General features: G+C 39.2%; 1 pseudogene; it reads left to right on the forward strand.

Annotated features, from left to right (window-relative positions):
- Window positions 1-366: 366 nt before the first annotated feature.
- Window positions 367-9907, forward strand: part of LOC104850037 — a 24395-nt pseudogene continuing 14854 nt past the window's right edge.

Raw genomic sequence — 9907 nt, forward strand, 5'->3', positions numbered from 1 at the left:
GTGTGTGTGTGTGTGTGTGTGTGTGTGTGTGTGTGTGTGTGTGTGTGTGTGTGTGTGTGTGTGTGTGTGTGTGTGTGTGTGTGTGTGTGTGTGTGTGTGTGTGTGTGTGTGTGTGTGTGTGTGTGTGTGTGTGTGTGTGTGTGTGTGTGTGTGTGTGTGTGTGTGTGTGTGTGTGTGTGTGTGTGTGTGTGTGTGTGTGTGTGTGTGTGTTGGAAAGCAAAATGGCATCCAGATAAATGTGTAATCTTGTGAAGAAAAACTGTCTTCCTTAGAAATCTTAACTAAGAAATTGTAGGCTACAAAGTATGAGAGAACAAGAGCTTTCCTGTACTGTAACTCCCAAATTCACTGCAGCATATACGAAATATGTGCAGTGTGGAAGAAAATGAGGAGAGTTTCGTAGGTGATATGGAGATATTTGGAGAAAGCTAGAAAAAAACAAGAAGGATTGATCTTTTTTCAAAATCTTCTGATGCAAATCTACTGTCAATCAAAAGACCATGCTTCTCACTAAGCAGTGTGTGAACCAGAGAAAGTCCCATGGTGCACACAACTTCCAGGTCAAACCCTCTTGCCCCACTACAACCCCCCCCCTGCCTATTCAGTCCTGAGGCTGATTCCCCAAAGTTGGAAGCATATTGCAAAGAAGCCTAGAATTTAGGGTGCAGGTTTAAATAGAGACTTAGATTATACATGAATTAAAATTTTCTGTCATTAGTTATGTGTCTTAAAATATGGTAAACTAGGAGTTAAGATTTTTTTTAAAGGAACTGTATTACAGAAATGGATAGCCTTGTACAGAGCACACAGATTTCTCAAATCAAAAGCAACACCTAGGAACCAATAGCATGTGTTCTATTAAGCACCCCCCCCTTGGGAAAGTCCTCTCTTTTCAGGAATAACATGAAAAGATCATGGGGCAAGAGACATCCTCCTGACAGTCAGAACCTGAGGCAGCCAGGTTGTCTCAGTAAAGAGCTCACTTTAACGAAAATGCCCCAAGGTTTGTTTCGTAATGAGAACACAGACAGGAAGAAGAGAATGTCTTTGCCAAGATGATAAAACTGACTTGGGCCATCAACACAGGTAGCCTAGTTTCAAAACCTCACACTGTGGCATTTGCTGGCTCACTGTTGCAATCAAGTTGAAATTAGAAGGTGAGTGCTGGTTCTACTGCTCACAAGATATGTAGCTTTGGAAAATTTACCCTCTCTGTGCCATTTCCTTTAAGTGGAAAGGATCAGAAGAGTAGCACAGTTATAAGTACTATGGGAATAAGTGCACTGAAAACCCAGAGAACAGTGCCTGGCGTGGATACTGTTTTGTTACTGGGTTTTAAAATACTACTGTCAAATTTATGTTCTGCATCAAGGAAAAAAAAGTTTTATAGCTAGGCCAAGCTTCCTTCCTCATCCCTCATCAGCCCTTTGTGTTTAAAGAGGTTACTAGTTGAGCCTCCTCAATACCTTGTCAGCCTTCTGCTAATTCTTAGACCTTCTTGGATCTACAAATGACCTCAAACTTTAGCTGAATGATATTCTAGCGGAGGTTAGACTTTTATCTTATGCCTTCTACCAAGTATTAATTCAGACCAGTGAAGGATACCAATTTGATTAGGAAAAGGAATGAATTATCAAATGCTTTGCATTTAGTTTCAGCGCAAAATTCACTAAATCTCTACTGGTATGTATTGTGCAAGATTTTGTCCCCTTGGAACTCAGCGCGGTTGGAGAGCTGGATTTAAAGAGTTAATATAATGGACTGGCCTATAGTGGTATGAAGGAGACCACGGGGAAATGTGCACTGGGTGGAGCTTTGAGAGGTGTGCGATGAGGACATTGCAGGCCAGATGATGTAGCGTGCTAGCAGGGCTAACACAGACCATATAGCTGGGGCTACAGGGGCCGCTCCCCTCCACTTGCTGCTAGAGTACACCCCGCCACTCACCTGCAACCCCAGGGTCAACCCTCTGACCTTTGTCCTAAGACTCACTACTCAGCGGGAGGGATAAGAAAAACAGAGCCCCAAGCCTGCCTTCTAAAATTCCAAAATCCCAAACCAAGATACAGGTGAGCCAGATTCTCAGACCTGATCTACAGTAACTTTACTTCACCCGGAGCTCGTTGAAGGTTCATTCATACGGGCTGCCTCTCATGCATCCGATGATAACAGAGTGAATTACGGGAAAGGGCATGCACGATAGACTCAGCGGACTTGACTCAGCACCCTGTCAGTCATGTTGTCAGCCATGTTCTGCAAGACCTAATGAGAGGTTGGCTCCTTAGACCCAGCACAATATTTTAAATCTATAAACCCAATGCATTGCGCACTTGTGCCATTTTCTTTTTCCAGGTTCTGGGTGTCTTGCTGCTGCTATTTCCTTTCTGTCCAATTCTTTGTTCTTTGTACACAAGATCATGGGAATTTATCTGGGACCCCATCACCCGTGGTAATAAGGGAGAGGAGATTTTGAAAGTTCCTTATGTGTTTGAGAATGCTATAGGCTCTGTTGTAGTGAGAGAAGCCGTGGGAGATGGGAGAGATGCATAGAGAAACCTACATTGGGCACTGAGTGACATCAGCCTTTATATTTTTAAGAAACTATATGCTACCAGCATTTATTGATAAAAAACCCTAAGAATTACTTTAATGATTAAGTAACAATATTTTGAATTAGCCTGATAATTTAGGGGATGGATATTTCTGAAAACATTCGAAGTTACTAAGCTTTATCAAATTTCTAAAATATTTTGAGTTGCAATCTAAATTGCTAATGTGTTATTAAGACTAACATTCAAATTCTATTATTCCAGATGATCAGAAGACCACTTATGACAGATAATTATCAATTTTCTTTTTTCTAGATTCCAAATTTGCCATGAAATTCTCTAGGGCAGCATTTCTAAGACTGTATTTCATTTAAAAGTAAAGTATGGTGGAAAAAATGTTGAAAAACCATAGAATAAACAAAGTTTAATCTTATTTTTCTCCTTGTTGGACTTTTGGGGCATTTAAAATGCAAATATTCATAGTAAAATTCCAAAAAGGAGATATAGTAATTGAGTATTAAAAATTATGTGACAAAGAGGGGGTGACCTAGTAACAGCCTGAGGAAAACCAGCATTCTGTGGAGCTTTGGGTGGGAGATGTTTGGAACCATTCAGGTGTCACATGATGCAGGTCAAGGGGCAGTAACAGCAGTCATGCACATAGTTGAATAGTGACAACAAATTCTTTTCATTGGAAACCCTCCTTTATGGTACCTTGCAGAGCAATAATTAATTTTATTATAGCTTAGTTTCATCCTCAAACCATTATTTTTTCAATAAAATAAATATAGTCTATGGGTGCTTATTTTTATGATAACTACCTCTTTTATTTACAGGTGTTGCTTAGCTTGACAATTACATGTTCCCCTTAGTCGCCAAAGTGACTGCTAGGAAAATGGAAGTTCTTTCTACCTTCAGCTCCACATGTCCAAATTCAAGGACTATGCTGAGACTTATTTTCTTCTGCAAGAAAATGTCAAGTGTGCAACTCAAGATTGTGAGGAATAAAGGCATCACGAAGTTTTCAAGGCTGACACTATTTTTAAAAATACTAAGTTTTTCTGTCATTGGGAATTTGTGCCTTTACATGATATATCTTGGTTCTTATTTTTTCCTCATTCTCCTGCCCTCCCTTCAACCCCCCCTCACCCCTCCCTATTTACAAAGACTTTGTTTCTGTTTTTCTCTTTTTCATGTTTATTGCTTTCCCTTCTTTCCTTTCCTCCACCCCTCCAACTTTCCCTTACCCTTTGGATCCTTCTGTTTCACATTATCTATTGTACATTTTGTATACCTAAAATGTACCAATAAACTTAATAAATTAAAAAAAAAAACCTAACCTTTTCTAAAAGTCCTCCTGAATCCAAACACTGTGAAAGAGGGTACTGGGAGCATTTATCTATCATTAACACGCTTTCCAGGTGATTCAGATGCAGCTGGTGGGCAGACTGTCCAACTCTAGTGCCCACTAAGGATTTATTAAGGCTTGCCATCTTTGTTTCCACCTCTCTTTCTCTGTGGTTTTGTACGACCGAATATCATATTGAAGTTTCTTAGGACTTTTGGTCGCTTACATTTTCACACTTTATACTTTCAGGTTATCTCATCTAGTTTCATGGTTTCAGTGATCACTTCTATGCTGGTGGCTTCTTTCCCAGACTTCAGATTTCTATATCAAACCCCAGCTGGACTTCTCTGCCAAGATTTTTTTTTTCCTCTTTAATTGAGTTTATTGGTACATTTTAGGGATACAGTACAGTTACATTCATTGTTGGGATCTTGTGCCTCTATCTGACAAGTCTTGATTCTCAATTTTTCCCCTTACCTCTGCCCTCCCTTCACCCCCTCCTCCCCTCCCCATCTACAAACACTTTATTTTCATCTTTTCATTCTCTCACATTTTTTCTTTTCCCTTTGTACCCTTTCCCTACCCATCCCACCTTCCCTACACCTTTAGCTCCTTTCTTCCCATTTCTAAATGTCACTAATCTTATTAGGATCTTATGCATTGTTTCTATACACCTTTATCCTTTCTTCCCATTTCTAAATGTCACTAATCTTATTAGGATCTTATGCATTGTTTCTGCCCAGATTTTCTATGGACACATCAAAACCCACTTCCCATCCTCTTCCCCTAGATCTCCTTCTCAATGTCACACATTTGATTATCCTAATCAAAATAACAGAAGTCATTATTTTACTCTTCCATAAAGGTCACCCCCATATGCTAATCAAAGTCAAGCCCTGTTATTTCCTTCAAATGTATTGTATCTAAACCTTGATTCTGTACCAGATGCTCCTCAGTTTCTAGAATCTCGAATATAGGCAAGTAAAAAAAAAAAATGGAACCTTATTGCTGCATAATATGGGAATACTCATTTCTAAGAATGTACTTATGGAAAAACATCCATTGAGATAGAGAAACTAGCTTTTGAACCATAGCTCATTTATGTATTGGGATGATTATACTAATAATTAATCTGAAAAATCAATAAATTTTTTATTTTATTAGAAATATGGCTTCTTTGATAAAAATAGTTTCAATTAGAGAAGAGTATAAGCAACACAGAAACTCTTCTATGGACATTCTGAACAGAAATTCAAAATTTTCCCAGGAGCTTTAGAGGTTGATGGTTTTGTAAAATATATGAGGTGTGATTTAAAAATATATGGTGAACGGTTAATTTAAAATTCATAACAGTAAAAGACACATTTCCACTAATACTCTTAAAAATACCCTCCCTTGCTCCAAACACACCTATTGCTTTCCTAGTACCCACTCCCCCCCCACTTTCTGTATTTTTTAAAATCACCTGGTGCAAGGCTTATTTATTTGCAGCAATTCTGCAATGGAGAAACAGCACAATGGCAGGAGACAGATGAGCCCTCGCCATTGTATTTTGATACACCTGCAAACATTAACATTCCTGTGCCCAGAGAGCTTAGGTTCTCTAGAAACAGAAATTACAATAAGGAAAAAATAAACTCAGTTTCCTAGAAAATGGAAGGAGCTTTTACATGTTGTGTCCCTTCCAAATTTGTTAAACCTTTAATCTTCAGTACTTTAGATCAGAAAGGTCATTGCAGGTGTAATCAGTTAGGATGAGGTCATTCAGATGGGACCCAAACCAGTATGACTGATGTCTTCATAGTAAAGGATAAATTTGAATATGGAGAGACAGACACACAAGAAGAGCATCATGTGAACTTAAAAGGCAGAGATCAGGGTGATCTATAAGCCAAAGAACAGCACAGATTGCCTGCAAACCACCTCAGCAAAAAAGCTAGGAGAGAGTCGTGAAACAGATACTCTGTTCTGCTTCTCAGGAAAAACAAAAACAAAAACAAAACAAACAAACAAAAACAATCCTGCCAACACAGTGATCGTGGGCTTATAACATTTAGAACCATAAGACTATAAATGTGTGTTGTTGAAGCTGCCCAGGTTATGATGGTCTGCTACAACAGCCCTAGAAAACAAATACTGAGGCCAGGAAAACAATCAAACAGAAGATGGTAAGGACACCTGGAATCTTTAATAGGAGCCTAGCTCCCAACACTCATGTTTTCATATAGGGAAACCAAGAAGAATAAATATTCGTGCCCTGATGAGACAAAATTACTTTGGGTTCTTCTTCCTTCACCCAAGGACATCTTAGCTGTCATTGTAAGAGTTTTTTCAAGTTATACTGAAAGATTTATTTCTGTAGTCATCTCTCCACCTAACCAGGAAGGCTTGAGCAGTCACGGTAAAGATGGAGAAAAGTGATGTGCTGAAGATGTGGTAACAGAGAGGGTACTACAGAGGACCAGAAACCAGCCTGCTGACTTGATCATGGCTATAAGGGTTGCATTTACTGAAACAGCACACTGAAATGAGCCGAGTTTTGATAAAGCAGTACAAGGTCCCTTTGTGACATCCCATTGAAAATGTTCCCTGATCAGTTGGGCATATGGGCCCATGATGCAGGAATGATTCATGTAAACACGAGGGCTCAGGCATCCTTTGCCTGAGGGGAAGATGTAAGGGGGTGGTTATTTTGTGGTTCCCCCATCCCCATCCTGGAATGCAGGCCTGGGCCTTGGGAAGGACATGGACCAACTGGCCCAATGTGTCATACCTTCTTTTCAACAATTTCTATTCTGAGCTCCCAACCCACCGCGTGGCCCGAACTGAACCACAGTCAATCAGAGACCTAGAAATTTCTCCAGAGCTGCATCTAAATGAGAGGTTTGAGTGGTGCTGGGCCCCGGTGGGGGTGGGAGTATAAGATCTTCAGGGTCACCTGTCTGCACAATCATCAGGTCCTCAATTGTCAGTTCATCAAGGCTGCAACGAGATGTCCCTTGTCCTCTCCCTTCTGGCATGGCAACACTTTGTGCTTCTTCCTCCTCATGCCTAAGTAAATAATTATTCTGCAGCTTCTGTCATGGTCTGAGCAGATGAGTCTAAACATCCCCTGGGTTCTGTGGACCTGGAATCAGCATACAGCTCTTCCCCTTTGCCACCTCCCTGGGACGCTGCCAGGGAATGGGTACTGTATGCCCGCTGCTCCAATTTCTGGACTCTTCCCACCTCGCCATTGCTCTAAACCAGAAATGGGAATTAGTGTTTCTCATTCAGTCTGTCCCAAACCTCTTGACCACCCTGTCATCTCTCAGGGACTTTACACCATGAAATGTGGGAGAAAAAAGTTCAGCCCTCTGACTCCCACTTACAGATTCACTGTGCTTTATCCAACAGCAGCCTTTCTCTCCGTGTGGCGTCTCTGCCTTTGGCTATACCAAGAGGTCTTGCTTCCCCTAGGGATTTAGCCTTTGAAAACTGAAGCAAGGAATACTAATTGTTTTCCTCCTTATACTTCATATTCTACATCTCCAGGGAAACAATTTCCAAAGAGCTTAACTCACTTTTTTTTCCTCATTGAGTTTATTGGTACATTTTAGGTATACAGAACAGTTACATTCATCATTACGTGACAGGTCTTGGTTCTCATTTTTTCTCCATATCCCTGCTCTCCCTCCCCCACTCCTCCCTTCCCTATTTACTAAAACTTTATTTCCATTTTTTCTTTCTCTCATATTTTTTCTTTTCCCTTATTTCCTTTCCCCTACCCTTCCCACTTCCCCTACACTTTTATCCCTTTTCTTCCTATTTCACATTGTCAATTATACCATTAGGATCTTATGTACCATTATAGTTTTTCACACCAGAGAAACTATTCAGTATTTACACGTGTGACTTGTTTTTTTCACTTGAGTATATCCTCAATATGCAAAAAGGAAACATTTTGAAGAGGAGATCAATATGTTAAAAATGATTTCATGCCACAGCCAAGAGAGAAAGTCCCTTTTCACCACTTCTAAATGGTTTTACAATCAGGTAAATTGTATAGCCTGTGACAGAAAATATGTCCCTTGATAATCTTGTGGCTGGAAAAAGACTATTTTACATATCTTGTGATTATCCACTATTGTATAACTCTCAATTGGTAGGAGGATCTATCGCATATGGTATTTTCATTCTAGTTCCTTCTTAACTGATCTTAATTGGAGTCCTGTGAGGCAAAAGTAACTGTAACTGCAAAATTTCCTGAAATCAGTAATGTTCAAACACGCTGTGATCATGCAAGGCTTGAAAACTCGATTCCACCATATTTTCTAACACTTTGCTTTTCAGCATCCAAGAACCACTGGGAGATATTTATGAGTTTTTAGCATTAATATGGGGAAAGGTGAAATTTGAGCACAATACACCAGGATCTAAAGTATCACCACTCATTTGTTATGAGAAACATCACCTGTCATGCTGTTAAAAGAAGAAAAAAATATTCTTGGTCACAGGAGTACTAGATTGGACTTTCACAATGCTAGGAAAAGTTTACCTCTTATTCTATTTAACTTAATGAAAAAATGTTAAAGGTGTATCCTACATTTCTCTAAGTAATCAAGAGGAAAACAAATTGTTCATTTAAAAATCATTAGAGTACAGTGAGTGAACTTCAGCATTCCCCATTTAGTAAGTTGTCTGTGGTGAATGTACCAGGCAGAGCCTTGGATATGACTGGCTGTTAGCAATGTGAAGCTAGATGACAGATGTTTTAGTTTATCATATTGATACAACATAAAAAAGCAGTCGACAGGAAAGAAGTTCCAGAGAATGATTTAAGTATTAGACCATAGCCTCATTTCTTTGGAATCCTTCAACACAACTATTTCTGATAATCCACAGCAATACTCACTATTCGGTTCTGTATGGATAACTGGCTTTACAATGTTACCATATCCTAGTGTATCAGCCAGTGCTTATTAGAGAAACAGATTTAATGGAAGATTTTCGAAGATCTAAGACTTTATAAGATCGACTTACAGTGGCCACCCACAGAATCAAATGTGGAAGAGTGTGAAAGGTCTGTCTGCACACTGGAGATCTGAAAGATCCAGTCAAAGACCTGGATCTCACTGTCATGTCCCATTTGAGTCCATATCAAGAGGCTGAAAGATCTGCCAGGGAAGGCTGAAGGGTCTGTGCTGCAAGCCATGAGGTGGGGTCAAAGGTGAAGATAGGAGCTCCTCTGGAGAAACAGACGTGAGCCTTCCTTCCTCGTTGGCCTTTTATCCCATTCAGGTGACAAGCCTTTTGGTTGGTGCCACTCACACCCAGGATGGATCTTCTTTTTTTTTTCATTTACTTTTGGTACATTTTAGGCATACGTTATGAGCACATTTATCTGTCTCCAGTAAATCCCTTCAGCCACACCCAGAACTGATCTAATTTAGTTGAGTGTTTCTTACTTAAGTTAACATAATCAGCTGTCTATCATAAATAATAAAATGAAAATGAATTTCTTTTATTCAAAGAGGGCAAGAAAATGTACATGAGACATTTTCCATTGTTATCTGTACTATTTTCTTTCCAAGCTAAACACATTTTAATAGAAAGTAGATGGAAACAGATATTCTAATATTCTACTAATTCTTTCTTAGAACTAGTAAGAGGCTTTAAGTAACATATTTCTAATTATTTAAAATTATGAAAGAAATCAACACAACAGTAGAAAAATTTACACAGTTCTTCTAATAGTTAATTGAACAATAGAAAATACTCTGATTCATTAATTTATTTTATTTTATTTTTTTTTGAGTTTATTGGTACATTTAGGGATACAGTACAGTTACATTCATTGTTGGGATCATGTACCTTTACATGGCAAGTCTTGATTCTCATTTTTTTCCCCTTACCTCTGCCCTCCCTTCACCCCCTCCTCCCCTCCCCATCTACAAACACTTTATTTTCATCTTTTCATTCTCTCACATTTTTTTCTTTTCCCTTTTTGTTCTTCCCCTACGTATCACAC

The sequence above is a fragment of the Fukomys damarensis genome, unplaced genomic scaffold (assembly GCF_012274545.1).
Source record: "Fukomys damarensis isolate Sample0158 unplaced genomic scaffold, DMR_v1.0_HiC HiC_scaffold_37, whole genome shotgun sequence".
Lineage (NCBI taxonomy): Eukaryota > Metazoa > Chordata > Mammalia > Rodentia > Bathyergidae > Fukomys > Fukomys damarensis.